Source organism: Dendropsophus ebraccatus, chromosome 1 (genome assembly GCF_027789765.1).
Source record: "Dendropsophus ebraccatus isolate aDenEbr1 chromosome 1, aDenEbr1.pat, whole genome shotgun sequence".
In the NCBI taxonomy this organism is placed as follows: domain Eukaryota; kingdom Metazoa; phylum Chordata; class Amphibia; order Anura; family Hylidae; genus Dendropsophus; species Dendropsophus ebraccatus.
Genome location: NC_091454.1, coordinates 209,692,560 through 209,714,594, shown reverse-complemented (window position 1 = coordinate 209,714,594; position 22,035 = coordinate 209,692,560). Strand labels below are relative to the sequence as shown.

Here is a 22,035-nt window from a genome sequence, read left to right as displayed (position 1 = left end):
CCTTGACAGCAAATCTAAAGAGGACGGAGGAGAGGTACTCTTCCAATGAAGAGAAATAAGACAGCTGTGAGAATATGGAGGAGCATTCTGGCAATGCGGGCCCCGATAGACCTAGGGGGAACGTTAAGAAGAAAATGTAGAGGGGTCAGTGGGACCTGTATCTCAAGGACCTCCCGTATGGTAGTTCATACCATCGCCCAATATGGTGTAATTAGAGGGCAATCCCAAAATATATGGAGTAGCGTTCCAGGGGCGGACAGACATCGCCAGGATCAGGGCCGGCCTTTAGGGTGTGCGAGCTGTGCGGTTGCACAGGGCGCATCACTCCTGGCCAGCTAGGGGGCGCTCTGGCAGTCAGCTGCACACTTAACTGGTCTGGCAGACAGACGTTCTGTCTGTCTGCCAGAGCGCCCCTCTAGCTGGCCGCCTGCCCTCCTTACATAGTAGTTGGTTTGGGCGCTCCAGAAGATAGAGGGGCCAGGGACCTGGCAAAGTAATGTTCCGGGTTGATCCCGGTAAGCTCCGCCCCCCCGCCGACAAGCCCCGCCCCCGGCACCCACCACATGTGGGAGGCTGACTTTTTTCTTGCCACATTGCAGCCTGCAGTGTGCTCAGGTCCCATCAGTGCGGTGACCTGTGACCTCTGCCCAGCCATGTGCGTCCTCCCTCCTCCTCCTCAGCAATGCTGCAGCCTCCAGGATCCTGGGCCCCTGCTGATGATTCTCTCTCCTCTGTCTCTCTACCTCTTTCCCTTCTATCTATCTATCTATCTATCTATCTATCTATCTATCTCTATCTATATATCAGCTGAAACAGTGCATAACTACTGCCCCAGCATACCCAACAGCTAAACAGTGCATGACTACTGCCCCCAGCATACCCCAACAGCTAAACAGTGCATAACTACTACCCCCAGCATACCCCAACAGCTAAACAGTGCATAACTACTGCCCCCAGCATACCCAACAGCTAAACAGTGCATAACTACTGCCCCCAGCATACCCCAACAGCTAAACAGTGCATAACTACTGCCCCCAGCATACCCCAACAGCTAAACAGTGCATAACTACTGCCCCCAGCATACCCCAACAGCTAAACAGTGCATAACTACTGCCCCCAGCATACCCAACAGCTAAACAGTGCATAACTACTACCCCCAGCATACCCCAACAGCTAAACAGTGCATAACTACTGCCCCCAGCATACCCCAACAGCTAAACAGTGCATAACTACTGCCCCCAGCATACCCAACAGCTAAACAGTGCATAACTACTACCCCCAGCATACCCCAACAGCTAAACAGTGCATAACTACTACCCCCAGCATACCCCAACAGCTAAACAGTGCATAACTACTACCCCCAGCATACCCCAACAGCTAAACAGTGCATAACTACTCCCCCCAGCATACCCCAACAGCTAAACAGTGCATAACTACTGCCCCCAGCATACCCCAACAGCTAAACAGTGCATAACTACTACCCCCAGCATACCCCAACAGCTAAACAGTGCATAACTACTACCCCCAGCATACCCCAAAAGCTAAACAGTGCATAACTACTGCCCCCAGCATACCCAACAGCTAAACAGTGCATAACTACTGCCCCCAGCATACACCAACAGCTAAACAGTGCATAACTACTGCCCCCAGCATACACCAACAGCTAAACAGTGCATAACTACTGCCCCAGCATACCCCAACAGCTAAACAGTGCATAACTACTGCCCCCATCATACCCCAACAGCTAAACAGTACATAACTACTACCCCCAGCATACCCCAACAGCTAAACAGTGCATAACTACTGCCCCCAGCATACCCCAACAGCTGAAACAGTGCATAACTACTGCCCCCAGCATACCCCAACAGCTAAACAGTGCATGACTACTGCCCCCAGCATACCCCAACAGCTAAACAGTGCATAACTACTACCCCCAGCATACCCCAACAGCTAAACAGTGCATAACTACTGCCCCCAGCATACCCCAACAGCTAAACAGTGCATAACTACTGCCCCCAGCATACACCAACAGCTAAACAGTGCATAACTACTGCCCCCAGCATACCCCAACAGCTGAAACAGTGCATAACTACTGCCCCCAGCATACCCCAACAGCTGAAACAGTGCATGACTACTGCCCCCAGCATACCCCAACAGCTAAACAGTGCATAACTACTGCCCCCAGCATACCCCAACAGCTAAACAGTGCATAACTACTGCCCCCAGCATACCCGAACAGCTGAAACAGTGCATAACTACTGCCCCCTGCATACCCCAACAGCTAAACAGTGCATAACTACTGCCCCCTGCATACCCCAACAGCTAAACAGTGCATAACTACTGCCCCATCATACCCCAACAGCTAAACAGTGCATAACTACTGCCCCAGCATACCCAACAGCTAAACAGTACATAACTACTACCCCCAGCATACCCAACAGCTAAACAGTGCATAACTACTGCCCCCAGCATACATCAACAGCTAAACAGTGCATGACTACCGCCCCCAGCATACCCCAACAGCTAAACAGTGCATAACTACTGCCCCCAGCATACCCCAACAGCTAAACAGTGCATAACTACTGCCCCCAGCATACCCCAACAGCTAAACAGTGCATAACTACTGCCCCCAGCATACCCCAACAGCTAAACAGTGCATAACTACTGCCCCCAGCATACCCCGACAGCTAAACAGTGCATAACTACTGCCCCAGCATACCCCAACAGCTAAACAGTGCATAACTACTGCCCCCAGCATACCCAACAGCTAAACAGTGCATGACTACTACCCCCAGCATACCCCAACAGCTGAAACAGTGCATAACTACTGCCCCCAGCATACCCCAACAGCTAAACAGTGCATAACTACTGCCCCAGCAAACCCCAACAGCTAAACAGTGCATGACTACCACCCCCAGCATACCCCAACAGCTAAACAGTGCATAACTACTGCCCCAGCATACCCCAACAGCTGAAACAGTGCATAACTACTGCCCCCATCATACCCCAACAGCTGAACAGTGCATGACTACTACCCCCAGCATACCCCAACAGCTAAACAGTGCATAACTACTGCCCCCAGCATACCCAACAGCTAAACAGTGCATAACTACTGCCCCAGCATACCCCAACAGCTAAACAGTGCATAACTACTGCCCCCAGCATACCCCAACAGCTAAACAGTGCATAACTACTGCCCCCAGCATACCCCAACAGCTAAACAGTGCATAACTACTGCCCCCAGCATACCCCAACAGCTAAACAGTGCATAACTACTGCCCCCAGCATACCCCAACAGCTAAACAGTGCATAACTACTGCCCCAGCAAACCCCAACAGCTAAACAGTGCATAACTACTGCCCCCAGCATACCCCAACAGCTAAACAGTGCATAACTACTGCCCCCAGCATACCCCAACAGCTAAACAGTGCATAACTACTGCCCTCAGCATACCCAACAGCTAAACAGTGCATAACTACTGCCCCAGCAAACCCCAACAGCTAAACAGTGCATAACTACTGCCCCCAGCATACCCCAACAGCTAAACAGTGCATAACTACTGCCCCCAGCATACCCCAACAGCTAAACAGTGCATAACTACTGCCCCCAGCATACCCCAACAGCTGAAACAGTGCATAACTACTGCCCCCAGCATACCCCAACAGCTAAACAGTGCATAACTACTGCCCCCAGCATACCCCAACAGCTGAAACAGTGCATAACTACTGCCCCCAGCATACCCCAACAGCTAAACAGTGCATAACTACTGCCCCCAGCATACCCCAACAGCTGAAACAGTGCATAACTACTGCCCCCAGCATACCCCAACAGCTAAACAGTGCATAACTACTGCCCCCACGGTAAACAGTGTAATTGCCAAATAGGCCAAGTCCAAATTTGCTGTTTTTTAGTGATGTCACATCCCAGAGAAAAATTCAAAAAGTGATTAAAAGGTCACATATATAATGGGGGGGGGGGGGGTAGATGATTGATAGATACATACATAGATGGTACTTCTATCGGGGTCGGGGGGTTTGGGGGGGCTGGGGTTTAGGGGTGGAGCTTGTTGTAGTAGGATTTAGTATATTGTATCTAAATCCTACAGCCTCCTGTCCCGTTTGTGGTTTTATTGTGGGGGGTTGTCTGGAGGGGTGGGAGGCTGTGAGATTTAGTCTATGTCACCATTAGGGGGTATCAACAGGGGCGGGGGGGGGGGGGGTGTGGGGCGCCAAAAGAAAGTTTCGCACAGGGCGCCATCTACCCTAAGGCCGGCCCTGGCCAGGATGTATTAGGGAAGGCAGTATTAAATTTATGAAGAAGGTGGGGAGTGTGGTACCATCGTGTGAGCAATTTATACTGCACTTCCCTGTATTGTGTACATAAAGAAGATGTGGCCGCCTTGTGCCAAATCACCTGCGACTGTGGGGTGTGTAATCGTGAGGCCTAAGTCCCGTTCCCATTTGTGCATGTTGCCATGTCCCGGGGGCTCTGTCGGGAAGAGCAGAGGATAAAGGTCTGATATCAGTCCCCTAGAGCAGTAATTTTCAACCTTTTTTGAGCCGCGGCACACTTTTTATACTTAAAAGATCCTGGGGCACACCACCAACCAAAATGGCACAAAATGACACTAAAACAGTACATATTATACATATAGTTAATAATATAGATTCTAAATGTATTTATACTCTCTTGTGCTTCTCTCAACCATACTTCTCCCCCCTGCTTCTCTCCTGTGCTTCTCTCCACCATACTTCTCCCCCTGCTTCTCTCCTGTGCTTCTCTCCACCATACTTCTCCCCCCTGCTTCTCTCCTGTGCTTCTGTCCCCCATGCTTCTCACCTGTGCTTCTCTCCACCATACTTCTCCCCCCTGCTTCTCTCCACCATACTTCTCCCCCCTGCTTCTCTCCTGTGCTTCTCTCCCCCATGCTTCTCCCCCCTGCTTCTCTCCTGTGCTTCTCTCCACCATACTTCTCCCCCCTGCTTCTCTCCACCATACTTCTCCCCCCTGCTTCTCTCCTGTGCTTCTCTCCCCCATGCTTCTCCCCCCTGCTTCTCTCCTGTGCTTCTCTCCACCATACTTCTCCCCCCGCTTCTCTCCTGTGCTTCTCTCCACCATACTTCTCCCCCCTGCTTCTCTCCTGTGCTTCTCTCCCCTGTGCTTCTCTCCCCCATGCTTCTCTCCTGTGCTTCTCTTCCCCATGCTTCTCCCCCCTGCTTCTCTCCTGTGCTTCTCTCCACCATTCTTCCCCCCCTGCTTCTCTCCTGTGCTTCTCTCCACCATTCTTCTCCCCCCTGCTTCTCTCCTGTGCTTCTCTCCCCTGTGCTTCTCTCCCCCATGCTTCTCTCCCCCATGCTTCTCTCCTGTGCTTCTCTCCACCATACTTCTCCCCCCTGCTTCTCTCCTGTGCTTCTCTCCACCATACTTCTTCCCCCTGCTTCTCTCCTGTGCTTCTCTCCCCCATGCTTTTCTCCCGTGTTTCTCTCCCCCATGCTTCTCTCCTGTGCTTCTCTCCACCATACTTCTCCCCTCTGCTTCTCTCCACCATACTTCTCTCCCCCCTGCTTCTCTCCTGTGCTTCTCTCCCCCATGCTTCTCTCCTGTGCTTCTCTCCACCTTACTTCTCCCCCTGCTTCTCTCCTGTGCTTCTCTCCCCCATGCTTCTCTCCTGTGCTTCTCTCCGCCATACTTCTCCCCCCTGCTTCTCTCCACCATACTTCTCCCCCCTGCTTCTCTCCCCCCTGCTTCTCTTCTGTGCTTCTCTCCACCATACGTTTCTCACCCTGCTTCTCTCCTGTGCTTCTCTCCACCATACTTCTCCCCCCTGCTTCTCTCCTGTGCTTCTCTCCACCATACTTCTCCCCCCTGCTTCTATCCTGTGCTTCTCTCCCCTGTGCTTCTCTCCCCCCTGCTTCTCTCAACCATACTTCTCCCCCCTGCTTCTCTCCTGTGCTTCTCTCCCCCATGCTTCTCTCCTGTGCTTCTCTCCCCCATGCTTTTCTCCCGTGTTTCTCTCCCCCATGCTTCTCTCCTGTGCTTCTCTCCACCATACTTCTCCCCTCTGCTTCTCTCCACCATACTTCTCTCCCCCCTGCTTCTCTCCTGTGCTTCTCTCCCCCATGCTTCTCTCCTGTGCTTCTCTCCACCTTACTTCTCCCCCTGCTTCTCTCCTGTGCTTCTCTCCCCCATGCTTCTCTCCGCCATACTTCTCCCCCCTGCTTCTCTCCACCATACTTCTCCCCCCTGCTTCTCTCCCCCTGCTTCTCTTCTGTGCTTCTCTCCACCATACGTTTCTCCCCCTGCTTCTCTCCTGTGCTTCTCTCCCCCCTGCTTCTCTCCTGTGCTTCTCTCCACCATACTTCTCCCCCCTGCTTCTCTCCTGTGCTTCTCTCCACCATACTTCTCCCCCCTGCTTCTCTCCTGTGCTTCTCTCCCCCCTGCTTCTCTCCTGTGCTTCTCTCCACCATACTTCTCCCCCTGCTTCTCTCCACCATACTTCTCCCCCCTGCTTCTCTCCTATGCTTCTCTCCCCCATGCTTCTCTCCACCATACTTCTCCCCCCTGCTTCTCTCCTGTGCTTCACTCCCCCATGCTTCTCTCATGTGCTTCTCTCCCCCATGCTTCTCTCCTGTGCTTCTCTCCACCATACTTCTCCCCCCTGCTTCTCTCCTGTGCTTCTCTCCCCCATGCTTCTCTCCTGTGCTTCTCTCCACCATACTTCTCCCCCCTGCTTCTCTCCTGTGCTTCTCTCCCCCATGCTTCTCTCCTGTGCTTCTCTCCACCATACTTCCCCCCCCCTGCTTCTTTCCTGTGCTTCTCTCCGCCATACTTCTCCCCCCTGCTTCTCTCCTGTGCTTCTCTCCACCATACTTCTCCCCCCTGCTTCTCTCCTGTGCTTCTCTCCACCATACTTCTCCCCCCTGCTTCTCTCCTGTGCTTCTGTCCCCCATGCTTCTCTCCTATGCTTCTCTCCACCATACTTCTCCCCCCTGCTTCTCTCCACCATACTTCTCCCCCCTGCTTTTCTCCACCATACTTCTCCCCCCTGCTTCTCTCCTGTGCTTCTCTCCACCATACTTCTCCCCCTTGCTTCTCTCCTGTGCTTCTCTCCACCATACCTCTCCCCCCTGCTTCTCTCCTGTGCTTCTCTCCACCATACTTCTCCCCCCTGCTTCTCTCCTGTGCTTCTGTCCCCCATGCTTCTCTCCTGTGCTTCTCTCCACCATACTTCTCCCCCCTGCTTCTCTCCACCATACTTCTCCCCCCTGCTTCTCTCCACCATACTTCTCCCCCTCCTTCTCTCCTGTGCTTCTCTCCCCCATGCTTCTCTCCACCTTACTTCTTCCCCCTGCTTCTCTCCTGTGCTTCACTCCCCCATGCTTCTCTCCTGTGCTTCTCTCCCCCATGATTCTCTCCTGTGCTTCTCTCCACCATACTTCTCCCCCCTGCTTCTCTCCTGTGCTTCTCTCCCCTGTGCTTCTCTCCCCCATGCTTCTCCCCTGTGCTTCTCTCCACCATACTTCTCCCCCCTGCTTCTCTCCTGTGCTTCTCTCCACCATACTTCTCCCCCCTGCTTCTCTCCTGTGCTTCTCTCCCCCATGCTTCTCTCCTGTGCTTCTCTCCCCCATGCTTTTCTCCCGTGTTTCTCTCCCCCATGCTTCTCTCCTGTACTTCTCTCCACCATACTTCTCCCCTCTGCTTCTCTCCACCATACTTCTCTCACCCCTGCTTCTCTCCCCCATGCTTCTCTCCCCCATGCTTCTCTCCTGTGCTTCTCTCCACCTTACTTCTCCCCCTGCTTCTCTTCTGTGCTTCTCTCCCCCATGCTTCTCTCCTGTGCTTCTCTCCGCCATACTTCTCCCCCCTGCTTCTCTCCACCATACTTCTCCCCCCTGCTTCTCTCCACCATACTTCTCCCCCCTGCTTCTCTCCCCCCTGCTTCTCTTCTGTGCTTCTCTCCACCATACGTCTCTCCCCCTGCTTCTCTCCTGTGCTTCCACCCCCCCCTGCTTCTCTCCTGTGCTTCTCTCCCCCATGCTTCTCTCCACCATACTTCTCCCCCCTGCTTCTCTCCTGTGCTTCTCTCCACCATACTTCTCCCCCCTGCTTCTCTCCTGTGCTTCTCTCCCCCCTGCTTCTCTCCTGTGCTTCTCTCCACCACACTTCTCCCCCCTGCTTCTCTCCTATGCTTCTCTCCCCCATGCTTCTCTCCACCATACTTCTCCCCCCTGCTTCTCTCCTGTGCTTCACTCCCCCATGCTTCTCTCCTGTGCTTCTCTCCCCCATGCTTCTCTCCTGTGCTTCTCTCCTGTGCTTCTCTCCCCCCTGCTTCTCTCCTGTGCTTCTCTCCCCCATGCTTCTCTCCTGTGCTTCTCTCCACCATACTTCTCCCCCCTGCTTCTCTCCTGTGCTTCTCTCCCCCATGCTTCTCTCCTGTGCTTCTCTCCCCATGCTTCTCTCCTGTGCTTCTCTCCCCATGCTTCTCTCCTGTGCTTCTCTCCCCCATGCTTTTCTCCTGTGCTTCTCTCCCCCATGCTTCTCTCCTGTGCTTCTCTCCACCATACTTCTCCCCCTGCTTCTCTCCACCATACTTCTCTCCCTCTGCTTTTCTCCTGTGCGTCTCTCCCCCATGCTTCTCTCCACCATACTTCTCTCCCCCCTGCTTCTCTCCTGTGCTTCTCTCCCCCATGCTTCTTTCCTGTGCTTCTCTCCACCATACTTCTCTCCCCTCTGCTTCTCTCCTGTGCTTCTCTCCCCCATGCTTCTCTCCTGTGCTTCTCTCCACCATACTTTTCTCCCCCCTGCTTCTCTCCACCAAACTTCTCTCCCCCCTGTTTCTCTCCCCCATCCCCAGGTTTCTCTCCCCCACTTCGAGATGGTAGCGCTGCTGTCCGCCTCACCTGCTGGCCGCCCGTAGGGCCCAGATGTGCTCCTCCAATCAGCGGAGACTGGGACCGCAGTGCGCTGTGGCGTGCCTTAGCGCACATGTTGATTGGATGCGTGCATTACGGCCCGCCGCAGCGCACCACGCAACCGCCCACATTATAATCCGCCATTGACCGCTGCGCATTGCCGGGGAACAAAACACAGGGGCACCATAGTTTGGGGAACTTTCCCCGCGGCACACCCGACCATGTGCCGCGGCACACTGGTTGAAAATCACTGCCCTAGAGGATGTAGCCCGTAGGCAGCAAAGCTCAAATTGGTTAGGGCAAGGAACAAATCAACAAGCCCAAACGGGAATGGAAGAGGTCACGTATCTGTAGGAGAAAAGGGTGCGTTGCGACAGGCCATATTTATCTTGTAGAACTGAGAAGTCCGGGAATGCCCTGGTGACGGGATTGACTAAGGGCCCTATTCCACGGGACGATTATCGTTTGGATAATCGTTAACGATTAACGATCTCAAACGACCGCTATTGCGAAAGACCTGAAAACGTTCACTCATTTCCATGGAACGATAATCGTTACTTATGATCGTAATTGCGATCGTTTCTCTTCGCTATTTATTCGCTATTGCGTTCGTATCTATTGAGAACGACCGAACGATGTCTTATTCAATGCGAACGATTTGCGAACGAGCAACGATAAAAATAGGTCCAGGTCTTATTAAACGATCAACGATTTCTCGTTCGGTCGTTAATCGTTAACTGCATTTCAACCGAACGATTATCGTTCAGATTCGAACGATTTAACGATAATCTGAACGATAATCGTCCCGTGGAATAGGGCCCTTAGTCGTAAAACCTAAACAGGCCCGCGGAGGACCAAGGTTGGGCCATGGAGGAAGTAACACTGACAGGGAAGTCTAGGGTGAAGAGAAAGGGTTTCAGTGGGGAAGAGGAGGCAGAGAGGTCATATTTAGTGCGACATTGGGACCATATGAATACAAGGAAAGCCATGGTGGCCAAGAGCGCAGAGTCGGGTAGGACACGTTTCGGTGCCCAAAGAAGGGCACAGGGATGAATAGGGGCTATCCACAGTTTCTCAATTTCCTCAAATTTCTTGTAGGAACGAAGGGACGCCCAGGAAGGGATGGTGCGCAAATGTGCAGCCAGTGAATAACGGGTTATGTCAGGCAGTGACAACCTGCCCCTATGAAGCAACAAAGTAAGAACCTAGAGGGGGATTCTGTGGCGTCCCTCCTTTCAAAGAAATCTGAGGAAAAGGGCTTGGATGCTTCGGAGGGTGGAGCGGATTACCATGACAGGGAGAGTCTCGAAGAGATAAAGAAATTTTGGTAGGATTGCCATGTTAATGGTATTAATGCAACCTATAAGGGAGATAGGGAGATGTGTCCATGAATTTAGTATTTTAGAGAATCTCCTGCTTTTAATGGGGACATGCAATCACTTTCATGCTGCCTGAAGTATTGGTTGTCAGGGTGGTCCCTGATGGATTCTATCTGCCCCACTGGCCTTAATTGATAGATCCCCCCTTGTTTGGTATAGGGGGAGATCTATCCATTAAGGCTGGATGGTCAGTCTTAGGGCCCTTTTACACAGAAAGATTATCTGACAGATTATCTGACAAAGATTTGAAGCCAAAACCAGGAACAGATTATAAACAGAGACCAGGTCATAAAGGAAAGCCTGAGATTTCTCCTCTTTTCAAATCCAGTCCTGGCTTTGGCTTCAAATCTTTGGCAGATAATCTGTCAGATAATCTTTCTGTGTAAAAGGGCCCTTAAGTCTCAAGGGATTGCTCTGATTGTTCATGCAGAATGAAAGTGATAACAGGTTACATTTAAAGTGGATTTCCCATAATGCACAATAATATATATTTTTGTAGGTGAGGTCTCCAGAACTGGACACAGTATTCCAGATCTGATGTCACTAGAGCTCTATACAGCGGGATCACAATCTCTATATTGATCTCTAGATATAGGCAGGGACATCGCACTTCATTCTCCGATTAGGCACCCCCTCCATTTCTGTTTAGGCAATTACCATTTCCACCCATCTAAAATCTGTAGTGTGTGTCACCTTTATCTGCTTCTAGATAAAAAGCTGACTTCATACATTTCTTGTTTTTACACTCCAGTTCGTTGAACCAACAGGAAACAATAAGTGCTTACAATATCCTTTCCAATGCTTTTTTTTTTTTTTTATGGAAGGCATTAGATAACTCTAGAAGAAGATAATTAAATTTACATTTAAAGAGGAACTGCAGTACCCTATTTATTTTATTTAAATTTTCTTCTAGACTCACAGAAACAATAACAAACTATATTGTACTCACCTGCCCTGGTTCCCTGCAGCTCCCATTCCTGCTCCTTATGGTCCCGTTGTTACCACTTGTAGCTATTTTTAAGACAAGTCTTGTCAACAGGATCTGCCTGCTCAGCCAAATATTGGTTACAGTGGTGTTTTAGTCAACGCTTGGCTGAGGGGCCAGGTCTTGCTGAGGTTTCTTGAAACCATGGGGGGGCTGAAATGGCTACTGCAGGGGACAAGGGTAGGTGAGTATAATTAATTTTTCTTTTACTTTGGCCTGAATAAAATATATAAAAATTAGGATACTGGAATACTCCTCCAACTGGAGCAATGCTTGGAAATAGAAAGAGGGCTAGACCACAACTCCAGTTATGTGGTGGGATGTGATATCAGTACAGAATAATTGTCAAATGTGATACTCCAAGATTCTCCTCTCTAAGGGTATGTGCACACTTTGATTTGGAAATTCTAAAGCAAAATGTCACTGAAAATCAGGGGCAGATCTCCGAGACTGGTTTGCAGTCGATTTTGCAGGTTTGGCGCAGGTTCAGGCCAACACGGAATTCATGTGAAAAACACAACTGACAATTCTTGATGCAGATTTCAAATCTGTCATCACACTATGTGGGAATATTGATGTGGATTTTAGGCTACATTTACACATCCGTTGTTCTGTCTGCAATTGCGGGCAGAACATTGGACCAATGGTATTCAATGTCCCTGTTCACATGTCCGTACATGGGCCACGATCCGTGCCGCAAAAAAAAGGACATGCTGTAATGTGGGCCGCACTTTGCAGCTTGGATCACTGTGGTAATAAAGTGTGAATGTAGTGTTTGGTGAAGCACGGAGCACTAGAGATGCACATTCGTAGTGCGGGCCGCGGGTTCATGGTCAAAGACTTTTTACTGCACCTGGAAACATTTAAAAAAAAAATGTTATCATATTCAGAAAACAAAAAAAAATTAGCAATTGTGAAAAAAACTTCCTTAACAATGAGCCTGGATAGCTCAGTCGGTAGAGCATCAGACTTTTAATCTAAGGGTCCTCAGTTCAGGGGCAGTTAGTTTTTTTTAATTTACCTTACAGTTCAACTGACACTGTTAGATAGAAGTTGGGTTCAGAAGACACATGGTACTTTTCATATATCTGTCCCTCCTTCCAGAATGTACAAAAATGCTTTTAGTACAAAGAGGTTTTCCTGAGATCCCAAGATGGACTAAGCTGTAACACCTCCTTACTCCCCCCTCCAATACCTGATCTAAGCAGGTAGCCTCTTTGATTTTGTAGAAAATAAAAACATTTTTCAACATTCTGGAAGCCCAGCTGGATATATGAAAGGTACCATGTGTTTTTTGCCCTAACACAGTGTTTCTCAACTCCAGTCCTCAAGGCCCCCCCCCCCCCAACTGTTGTGATACCTGACGTACTCATTATAATTATATCACTTGCAAAATACAAAGGAAATCTTGGAGAACATTGAGTACTGGAATTGAGAAGCACTGTCCTAACAGATATCTAAGAGTGTCAACAGTTGAAAGATGAATTATAGCTGACAGATTCACTTTAAATGCTCATCATCATTAACCCCTTAAGGACAGAGCCTGAAATGGCCTTAATGACAGAGACAAATTTTATGAATATGACCAGTGTCACTTTATTCATTAATAACTTCGGGATGCTTTTACCTATCCGGCTGATTCTGAGATTGTTTTCTCGTGACATATTGTACTTTACATTTCTGGTAAATTGGAGTCGATACTCATAACGAATCTTTATGAAAAAACCCCAAATAATGTGAAAAAATTTGAAAAAATTCATTTTTCCAACTTTGAAACTTTTTTGTTTATACAGAAAGTGGTTATACCACATAAATTATACATTAAATAGCATTAGCAACATGTCTACTTTATGTTGGCAGCATTTATTAAACGATCTTTCATTTTTTTTAGACAATAGGAAGCCTAAAACATTAGCAGCAAATTTCCAAATTTTCAGTAAAATTTCAAAATCAGATATTTTTAGGGACCTGTTTAAAGTGTATTTGAGGGGCCTGTATGTTAGAAAGCCCCACAAAGCACCCCATTTCAGAAACTGCACCCCCCACACTCTGCAAAAGCATATCCAGAAAGTGTTTTAACCCTTTAGGGGAGTCACAGAAATAAAAGCCAAGTGTGTAAAAAATTTGAAAATGTTTATTTTCTGTGCAGAGATTTTATTGTAATCCAATATTTTTCATAATTATAAACCTATTACCAGAGAAATGCACCCCAATAATTATTGCCCCGTTTCTGCATTTTATAAAAATACCCCATATGTAGCCCTATTGCGCTATTTGACGCAACCACAAGCCTCAGATATAAAGGAGCGCCCAGTGAATTTCAATGCCTCCATTATATTTGGTCATTTTTGACTGTACCACTTCAGGTTGGCAGAGGCTCTGGGGTACCAAAACCTAAAAAACACCCCTAAAGGGACACCATTTAGAAAACTACACCCCTCAAGGAATGTAACAAGGGGTGCGGTGAGCATTTGGACCCCACAGGTGCTTCACAGATTTTCCGAACAATATGGCGTGAAAAAAGAAAAATTTATTTTTTACACTAAAATGTTGTTCTAGCCTTCAATTTTTCATTTTCTTAAAGGGATAAGAGGAAAAGAAAGACACAAAATGTGTAGCGCAGTTTCTCCCGAGTACGGAAATACCCCACATGTGGCGATAAAGTGCCAAGGGGGCGCAGGACGAGCCTCCAAAGGGAAGGAGCGCCAATTGGCTTTTGGAAGCTGAATTTCACTGGAATGGATTTCAAGGGCCATGTCGCATTTACAGAACCCTCGTGCTGCCAAGACACTGGAAACCCCCCACAAGTGACCCCATTCTGGAATCTACACCCCTCAAGGAATCTAACAAGGGGCACAGTGAGCATATGGACCCCACTGGTGACGGGCACAAATGTGGAACAATGTGACGTGAAAGGGAAAATTTTCATTTTTTCACTTTCATGGCACAAATGTGCCCGTCATCAAGGGGTCCATATCCTCACTGCACCCCTTGTTAGATTCCCTGAGGGGTGCAGTTTCCAGAATGGGGTCACTTGTGGGGGGTTTACAGTGTTTTGGCAGCAAGAGGGCTCTGTAAATGCGACATGGCATTCATCATCCATTCTAGCCAAATCCAACCTCCAAAATCCAAATGGTGCTCCTTCCCTTCGGAGGCTTGCCCTGCGCCCACATGGCGCTTTATGTCCACATGTGGGGTATTTACGGACGAAATTGCTCTACACATTTTGTTTTTTTCCCCCTCTTTTAACCCCTTGTGAAAATGATAAATTCAAGGCTAAACCAACATTATAGTGTAAAAAATGTAATATTTCATTTTCACGCCACATTGTTCCACATTTGTGGCCGTCACCAGTAGGGTCCATATGCTCACTACACCCCTTGTTACATTCCCTGAGGGGTGTAGTTTCCATAATGGGGTCACTTGTGGGGGGTTTCAACTGTCTTGGCAACACAGGGGCCTTTTGAATGCAACATGGCCCCTCGAAATCCATTCCATCCAAATCCAGCCTTCAAAAACCAAATGGCGCTCCTTCCCTTTGGAGGCTTACCCTGCACCCGAATGGCGCTTTATGTCCACATGTGGGGTATTTACGGACTCGGGGGAAATTGCGCTACACATTTAGTGTTTTTTTTTATCTTTTAGCCCCTTGTGAAAATGAAAAAATCATGACAAGATTAATGATTTAGAGTAAAAATTTTACAAAAATTACACTAAATGTTGGTCTAGCCTTGATTTTTTCCATTTCCACAAGGGGTTAAAAAAGAAAATGAACACATGGGCAGCAGAGCGCAAAATCCGGAAAAAGACGAGGCTGGAGCCGAAAATAGCCGAAAAAGACGATGGGGACCGCCGGAAAGAGCCGAAGACCGGAGGAGAAGACGGAGGACGCCGCGAACCCGGAAGACGCCGATCAGGACCCCGGGACAGGTGAGTAATGTACAAATACCTGCTCTGGACCCCTCAGCTACCTAGCTGAGGGGTCCAGAGCAGGTATTTACTATTTTGGGGGACTCTGATCGCCGTGCCACCGGCCCAATCGGGCCGGTGGCACCGTGACCACCATTACTTTTTACAGTAATGGCGGTTGGTGCCGTCCTCGGACAGCACCGACCGCCATTTTTCCGATTGCCGATCTGAATTGATCAGCCAATAGCGGCGATCGTAAGCACGGGGGGTGTTAACCACCCCCCGTGCCGAGAAGCTAAGATGGCCTGCTATGATTTATAGCAGGCCATCTTCCCCGATCGCTGTGTGCAAACACGCAGCGATCGGGGAAACATCGGCGTAAATTTACGCCCTGATGCGCTAAGTACCAGGGCGCGAGGGCGTAAATTTACGCCCGATGTCGTTAAGGGGTTAAAATAAGTAATTGTAAACATGCCCTTAAAGTCAATTATGTACCTCCCAAGAGATAAATAGTTGCAAAATTTTATGTTTAGTTTTTAGCTTCTTTTGGAGCCTCCTTAAGAATTTGACCTCTTAACGACGGCGGGCGTACATGTACGCCCCCACAGCCTGAGCCTTAACGCAAACGGGCGTACATGTACAGATACTGCACTATGAAGCAAGCTCAGGGTCTGAGCATGCATGATAGTGGGTGAGGGCCCTCACCGTCAATGATGGGCTGTCGCGATCGCACGGAGGCCTGCCATTAACCCCTTAAATAACGCAGCATTTAAGTGTAGGTGACAGGAGCCGCTCCTGTCACTTACCAATCGGGACCCCTGTGTCCGTCGAATTGTCTTACTGCTGGGGGTCTCTTACATTCCTCTATCAGAGATAGCAGATTACACTGATCAATGCTATGCTATGGCAATCTAAAAAGTGTAAAGAATTTTTAAAAAATAAATGTTTTTAAAAACATGCCTAGCTCCTCCCCCAATAAATTTACACAAATATGGTACTAATAAAAACTAGAGATCATGGCGCAAAAAATTACACCCCATACAGCCCTGTAGATTATTAATTAAAAGCGCTAAGAGTCACAATAGGACCATTTTAAGGTGACTCTGTAACCACAATCTGCCCACCCCAAACCACTTGTACCTTCGGATAGCTGCTTTTAATCCAAGATCTGTCCTGGGGTCCGATCGGCAGGTGATGCAGTTATTGCCATAAAAAACAACTTTAAACTTGCTGCCCTGTGCCAAACTGGCGTGGCCTAGAGTGTCTGTGCCCTAACCTTGCACCACCCCTCCGTCCCTCCTCCCCGCCCTCTTCACCATTAGGAATGCTCCAGGTAGATATTCCCCTATTCATCAGCTGTGAGAATACGGCACATGGGCTGGATCGTTAAGGCACCTGTGCAATGTTCACTGCAGAGGAATAGGAAATATCCTGCCAGTGGCATTCCTAATGATGAAGAGGGTGGGGAGGAGAGACGGAGGGGTGGTGCAAGGTTAGGGCACAGACACTCTAGGCCACGGCCATTTGGCACAGGGCTGCAAGTTTAAAAGTTGTTTTTTAGCAAAATAACTGCATCACCTGCCGAACGGACCCCAGGACAGATCTTGGATTAAAAGAAGCTATCTGAAGGTATAAGCGGTTTAGGGGGGGGGGTCAGATTGTGCGTACAGAGTTGCTTTAAATATACCTATTTGCAAAAACAAAGTTTTACTGTTAATATAGTAAAACATCAGAAAAGCTGTATTAGAATCACCTCCCCCCCCCCCCCCAAATTAGCAGAATTGCATTTTCTGTCCCAAATTCACCCCATAAATGATATTTTGGGGGCTCCGTCATTCATTTTGTGCTAAATTAAAATGTGCCATTACAAAGTTCCTGAAAACAATCCCTTACGTGGCCCTCTAGATGGAAAAATAAAAGAGTTATAGCGCTTAGCAGACAAGGAAGAAAAAACGAAAATGCAAAAATTTAAATTGGCGCGGTCCTTAAGGTCACTTTAAGCTCTGTCCTTAAAGAGAACCAATCACGGCCGATTTTTTTAAAAATTCCATTTCATTTAAATCTATTTTTTATTACTATTTGTAAATATAATTAATTAATTTTGTGGCCGCTTTTCTTTTCTTTATTTACCTGTTCTTCATTGTCTCGCAGCTGCTCTTTTCAAAAGAGTTGGAGCAAGACAGGAAACTCCCAGAGCGGCAGGAAGGGCTCCTATGAGCCTTTGTTTACCGCTCCATCAATACACAGTGATCTTGCGCTATTGTTTGGAACTAATAATTTATTTTTGCCATTACAGAAATATAGGCGGTCTTGTTTCCCCTCCCCACACACAACTGTAGGGTACCTATATGTAAGGCTTTGTTTGTTTAATATTGAGACAAAAAAAAAAAAAGTTATTAAAATGATAGTAGTTAGTGTAGTGTGTCTAGGCCTGGTCTAAACATTACAATTTTGTGCAATAAACATTCAAGTCTGTCATTGTTGGGACAGCAGTCCCTGTTCTTCATATATACAGTATATAGGCTTTGTTATGTTGCATGCATTTTTACCTTTTACTATATTGACATCTAGTGGCTAGTATAAGAACTACATCAGGATATTACGTATTGCAGCCTACTGTAAAAAAAAACCAAAAACAAAAAAAAAGTTTAATTGTTGTCTAGATCTTCACGTTACAATTTAAAGGGGTACTCCGGCGAAAATAAATGGTTTTCAAATCAACTGGCGTCAAAAAGTTATGCAGATTCGTAAATTACTTCTATTTAAAATTAATGGATCTGCTCCTGTCTTGGTGTAGTTACCTCAAGACACCTTTAGAGGTCTCGCAGAGTCCTTCCTCCACAGGTCAAAGCTCTTGTAGCAGCACAAGGAGTGGGGGTGATGTACATTAATGTTTAATGTTATGACTGATCAGTTGTAAATACGTGTTACCGCATATAGCCCTAAAAAGCATGTCACTACACCAGTTCTACAGGAGCCCGGATAGCTCAGTCGGTAGAGCATCAGACTTTTAATCTGAGGGTCCAGGGTTCAAGTCCCTGTTCGGGCGAAAGTTCTTTTCCTATTGTTTGCTATATACACTTAACCCATTATAATAAATTACAATTTGTACTATTCAACCCTTCAAAGAGTACACTGTAAAAGGCATTAATGTTAAAGGTATTTTTGGTGCTCTGTCCCTTTAAGAAACCTGATCTGATTCATGTAGACCTTACATCCTCTGCTTCTGACCTGTGCGTCCGGCTGTATACTCTTTGTTTAATGCTTTAGGCTAAAATAAAGGATTGAGTGAGGACAGCGAGAAAGTTCTCGTTTCTTACAACCTGGGTGGAATCTATTCTTCCTTTCCGCCATGTTCTAGAATGATTTGTGTCTGAGCACACGGAAGGGATCATGGATCATGTTAAGACAAGGAAACCCATGTGACTGGACCAACCTGCCGTATGTATTTGTAGTGCAACATGTTAGAGATTAGCTTACAGGGCTTGCAGTATGGATAATAGAAGGTATCCAAATCTAGTGAAGGTCCGGTCAGGTGAAGGTCTGAGCTGAACATCAGTAGGAAACGTGTTTTGTTACTTTTCACAAACGTTGTTGAAATATTTATATACATAATTATTGCTTATTAGTGGGAAAACTCACATTTCTTTCTCTCTCACCCGCCCTTTGAAATTAGGTACAGAGGGGGTGACTGCCCCCAGTAGTATATAGCCCCCCTGTTGCTGCCCCAGTAGAATATAGACCCATGCGCTCTCCCTCAGTAGTATATAGCCCCCCTGTGGGCTTTCCCCAGTAGTATAAAGCCCCCCTGTGGGCTTCCCCCAGTAGTATAAAGCCCCCCTGTGCGCTCTCCCCCTGTAGTATATAGCCCCCCTGTGCGCTCTCCCCCTGTAGTATATAGCCCCCCCCTGTGTGCTCTTCCCCTGTAGTATATAGCCCCCCCTGTGCGCTCTCCCCCTGTAGTATATAGCCCCCCTGTGCGCTCTCACCCTGTAGTATATAGCCCCCCTGTGCGCTCTCGCCCTGCAGTATATAGCCCCCCTGTGCGCTCTCCCCCGGTAGCATATAGCCCCCCTGTGCGCTCTCCCCCTGTAGTATATAGCCCCCCTGTGCACTCTCCCCCTGTAGTATATAACCCCCCTGTGCACTCTCCCCCTTAGTATATACCCCCCTGTGCGCTCTCCCCCTGTAGTATATAGCCCCCCTGTGCACTCTCCCCCTGTAGTATATAGCCCCCCTGTGCGCTCTCCCCCAGTAGTATATAGCCCCCCTCTGCGCTCTCCCCCTGTAGTATATAGCCCCCCTGTGCACTCTCCCCCTGTAGTGTATAGCCACCCTGTGCACTCTCCCCCTTAGTATATACCCCCCTGTGCGCTCTCCCCCTGTAGTATATAGCCCCCCTGTGCACTCTCCCCCTGTAGTATATAGCCCCCCTGTGCGCTCTCCCCCAGTAGTATATAGCCCCCCTCTGCGCTCTCCCCCTGTAGTATATAGCCCCCCTGTGCACTCTCCCCCTGTAGTGTATAGCCACCCTGTGCGCTCTCCCCCTGTAGTGTATAGCCCCCCTGTGCGCTCTCACCCTGTAGTATATAGCCCCCCGTGCAATCTCTCCCCCTGTAGTATATAGCCCCCCCTGTGCGCTCTCCCCCTCCGATATAGCATAAAAAATAAAAACACTTATACTCACCTGGGTCCGGCGTCTCTTGTCTTCCCTCTTGTGGCCGCACTGCAGCAGTTACTAGAGGCCGCTCTCCCTTTGTCCTGGCGCCTGCGCAGTGACGTCACTCAAGCGCCGACACCAGAGGCAGAAAGCGGCCTCTTGTGACCACTGCGGCCAGTGAGGGGGCAAATGGCTTCCTCTCTATCAGTGCTGCTGCTGCTGCACTGTAACTCTGAGCGCTCGTTACTAGCGCTTATAACTACTGTGCAGAGCGCAGCTGCTGCAGGGGTCTTGACAGCTGGCCTCCGCGATCCGGGTCCGCCAGTTTAGGACCCCTGACCTAGGACGACCCCCTACTCTTCGTATGTGGTGTGTCCTATCGGAGAATAAGGGTTTGTGCACACTACAGAATCGCAACAGAAAGCCTGTTGCGGATTCCGCAGCTCGCACCCGCTGGCGGGTACATTCTTTGAACGCAGGGTGGAATCCACCAGTGCATAGAATGGAGTCTATGGCACACAGCCGCCAGAGTCTGTCACGATTCCGTAGATCTATTACCCTTTTCTGCATGAAAATGTTAATGAACAACTTGTTAAAGTAACCAGTAGGTGGCGCTGTAGCAGTAACAGTATTCTATTTCCATAAATTGAGGCTGTTATTTCCCTCTTCTAATTGAACCCATGTGACTTCTGGTTATGGGGAATCTTGAGGGACCAGATCAGATGTGACCGATCGGAATCCGTCAGAGCTGAAGGATGGCATTCGTCTGTGTTTTATGGGACTCCCTAGGAAACGTCATTTTACATCAGGGGTGTCAAATTCGAGCCCTCCTCGGGCTTTTGATACAATGATCTTTTTTATTTTTATTTTAATCCTACAGCGCGTTCTCTTCTTACACAGAGAGGTGTGCTGCCATCTATTTTAATACTCACATAAAAGACGTAATCGGTTGGAATGTGTTTTCTGCGGCCTTGAGCCGCAGCGATTTGAGAACGAATATTCACAGAATTGTTTGTGTCTCCAGTCAGTGGACTTTAGTCCTTATTGTGACTATTGTAAGTTGCTGTGGGCTGGGGAAACACTTCTTTTTTTTCCCACTGAAAATACAATGGAATCACTTAGTCGTTGTTTTCAGTGCTTTTATTATGCAAATAGTCCCATATGTATTCCCCATAGGACATGGACTCCATCACCACAGATTTGTTTCCCATTGGACTGTATATAGAATATAAATGAGGCACAGTGCATAGGATGCAATTCCCATTTGGTATATGGCCAATATGTATTATCAGTCACTAGTGTTTATGCACAGTCCAATGTTATATTACCATGAGGTCATATTACCAGGCCTCATAGAGATGCTCTTAGCCCTCCTTCACACGAGGGAAATTTATTAGAATTTCTTATCAGGAAATCAGGGCCCATAGGTCCTATTGGGCCGGAAAATAGCAGCAGAAAATATAGGACACATCCTATATTTGTCTGAAATTCTGCCATGAATGTCACACAGAACCCTATGGTGGTATCCAGAATTCCAGACAGGAGGCAGATCTGGAATCTTTCTGGAAATCCGGATGCAAAGCATGGCAGCTCCACCGGCTGCTGACCATGGCCCTTTAACTGTATGCAATCCTAGTTAGAAGTGCATACAGTTAAAAGCAGGGAAGTGATGGACCAGACCGGAAGCCAATTAGCTCCTGACCCTGTCAAACACTCTTGTGGCCTGAGGCATCATTATACCTCCGACCACAAGAAGCTGCTACCTACTGCGCAGTGTTGCGGCGCACAAGTGAAGTAATTTATGCTCACGCAGCACCAGAAGACAGAGGGAGAAGCCAGAGGAGGACGCCGCAGTGACTTGCAACAGGTACTTTTTTTTTTCTCTGTTTTTACAGTCAGGAAAGACTGATGGTTTCCTGATCAGTGTTTCCTGGCTGTAAAAATGTCCACAGACATGTGCACGAGGCCTTGGCAATCATAAGGGGCATATACGGCATAGATGTGGGAACATAGACAAGGCACTTTTACGCTGATGTCAGACATGTACTGATCAGAAACGCTCTGGTTAATCGGAATGGTCGGCAGTAATTATACTGAGGAAAAAGGGGCCGGAAACACTAAAGGTGCACATACACCTTATAGTTTAGTTGGTTGAACCCACCACTGCCTTTGGGTTTGGCTAACGGTATA

The 22,035-nt window shown here is 48.2% G+C and overlaps 1 non-coding gene across 1 annotated transcript; it reads left to right on the top strand.

The window, feature by feature from the left end:
- Positions 1 to 18,161: 18,161 nt before the first annotated feature.
- TRNAK-UUU (transfer RNA lysine (anticodon UUU)) lies at positions 18,162 to 18,234 on the top strand. Its single transcript has one exon. It is a non-coding gene; the product is annotated as a tRNA-Lys (tRNA).
- Positions 18,235 to 22,035: the final 3,801 nt, after the last annotated feature.